Genomic DNA, 2,724 nt, shown 5'->3' on the forward strand with positions numbered 1-2,724 from the left:
GCTAAATCCACCGGAAGCTTCTCCAGCTCCAAAATGAGCCAAATGAATGGCAGTCAGTGACACCGCCTGTAAACACTGAAGGTAACAACAAAAAAAGGAAGTTCACAATCAGAGAGGAAGAAACGGCGAAGCAGAAACGAGCTCATGCAGCTTTGCTCTCTTTATTGTCTGGGTGTAAACGGACGTGTTGCTGTACGTGTCCCGGCAGCGGGAAAAGCCCAGACAGAGCGGCTAGGCCGAAGAATAACACAGATCAGGCCTGATCACTGCCGGCTCTGACGGCTTCGGCTTCGTATATGAAAACAGTACTAAACATGAGGCCCTGAGCGGTCCAGAGGAGGGAGGCGCTGTCACTATGACCGCAGGGTCAGCAGCCATCAGCAGCCATCAGCAGCTGGGCCCAGAGGGAGCACAGTTGGCCTTGCTCTCTCTCCCTACACTAGTGTTGATGCTGGCTGAAGGGATGCAGCACTTCCCTGCAGGCGTGCTGGTCGCCCGGTGATGTTGCATTGCATGGGATAGAGGGAGAATACGTGTGAGCTGGGTAATTGCCGACCCAAGTTGAGGAGAAAATGGATAAAATCAGAAATGAATTTGTGTAATTAATACCACAATTACTCGTCACATCTGATAAACTAGTGTTTCATCGAGAATTCCCAGTTTCCCACGTGTAACACAAGCTCACTTGCTCATAGTGGTGGCTCAGCGATTAGAGCGCCGTGATATCGATAACAGGGTTGTGGGTTCGATTCCCGGGCTCTGCAAGCTGCTGCTGTTGGGCCCTTGAGCAAGGCCCTTTACCCTCTCTGCTCCCCGGGCGCTGGAGTTGGCTGCCCACCGCTCTGGGTGTGTGTGTGTACTCACTGCCCCTAACACGTGTGTGTGTGAGTGTGTGTGTGTTCACTACCAGATGGGTTAAATGCGAAGGACACATTTCGCTGTACAGTGTACAGTGACAAATACGTGCACCTTTATCCTTTTTATATTTTAAGGAGTAGCAATGTAGCATCTAAATGTCGGCGTATTTTGTCAATTATTATTATTATTGTTATTATTATTGTTGTTATTATTATTTTTAGTGTATGTTTGATCACAGTGGAACGTGTACCTACAGAAACAGCTCAGTTTTAGTTTTCTTTTATTATTATTTTTTAAATGTATTTAATTCTTGTGCTTCTTCTCCAGCTTCTTCTTAATTCTTTTAATATTTCCCACCTCTTTATTATTATACCACAATTACACGTCACATCTGGTAAACTAGTGTTTCATTCCCAGTTTCCCACGTGTAAATACGAGCTCACTGGCTGATGGCATGTAATTTACTGTGCTTAAAAGCATAATGTCCTGGTTTAAACAGCGCAGGAACCTGAAAACTAACCATCAGGAAGAGTATCTCTAATGAATCTGTTAATAGAAATGATCAATTCTAGCTAGTTGTGAAAGCAGACCACCCTGCTCACACTGGGGTCAATGGGCAGGTTGATATCTGGTCACGTTCTGGACATAACAGCCTTTGGTTTGTATGAGAGCACAAGCTGCAGAAGACCCCAGTTACAGTCCGAGAGCCCCTCCTACTGCTCAACTTCTGCAGCAAGAACGAAAACGGTGCGTCAGCCCCCTCTGGTGGTCGTCTGCTGTAATGACAAGAAGCGAGTCCTCTCTTTTCTGAAAGCTGACCACTCCTTTTATTCACAGTCGATTTAATTGCATTAAAATGTTTAAACTCATTAATAATTCCAGTGTTTTAGATTCAGTTTAGGGCGGTCAGGATAATTGTTATCGACTTATCGCACAATACATGGACACGACCTCAGCCATTGTTGCTGACCTCTATATCGTCCACAGGAGAGCCTGTTAACGTGATTGAGCTGCTTTATTAATTTATTTAGGATATTTAATCATTTTTATTTGAATGTTCTGATTAATTAAAAGCTTTGCTCTTGGAAGGGTGTAATTGCATTACTATCATTAAGTCAGTAAAATTAAATAATTCTTAAAAGGACAATAATATAAAGTTATGTATCGTGATTATTTCTGGGCCAATATATCGTCCTTACACCTGTATGATTATATTAACTATATAAAATCCCTTTAGACCCGTTAGAACGAGGTAGAGCGAGTTCTGGAGGATTTTCCTTACATTTGATTTAATAATAATAATAAAAATAATAATTAAAATTAAAAAGACATATTACTGATTTTTATGATTATTATATAATAATATTATGATTATGGTGCAGACCTCAGCAGTAGAACAGTCTTATGTGGTGGTTCTGTGACTTTTATCAATAATTAATAAATAGTTCTGATCAGAGGAGGACGGGTCAGGTCCCCCTTGTGAGTCTTGGTTCCTCCCAAGGTTTCTTCCTCCAGCTCTGAGGCTGCACTGTGGGCTCTAGCTGCTCACTGAGGGTCTTAGGTTCTCATGTCTTGTTGATTTCTTGTCCTCTTATTGATTACGGATTCAGTAAAGCTGCTTTGGGGCAGCGGCAGTTATAAACAGCGCTGTACAAAGAATTTAATGTGAATAATACATTAATTACTTTATTATAACACTCTGTTCTATGCTCACTTTTCGTACACGTACACAAAGAAAGCACAGATAGAAAAAAAACAGCCTAAACTACTATTAACAAACAGCCATATAATAATCAATTTCTCCCCAAATATAGACATATAGACTCTTTACTACTGTTAGGTCTTAAAGTTTCTCTGTAAAATCAA

Source organism: Salminus brasiliensis, chromosome 20 (genome assembly GCF_030463535.1).
Source record: "Salminus brasiliensis chromosome 20, fSalBra1.hap2, whole genome shotgun sequence".
Classification (NCBI taxonomy): Eukaryota; Metazoa; Chordata; class Actinopteri; order Characiformes; family Bryconidae; genus Salminus; species Salminus brasiliensis.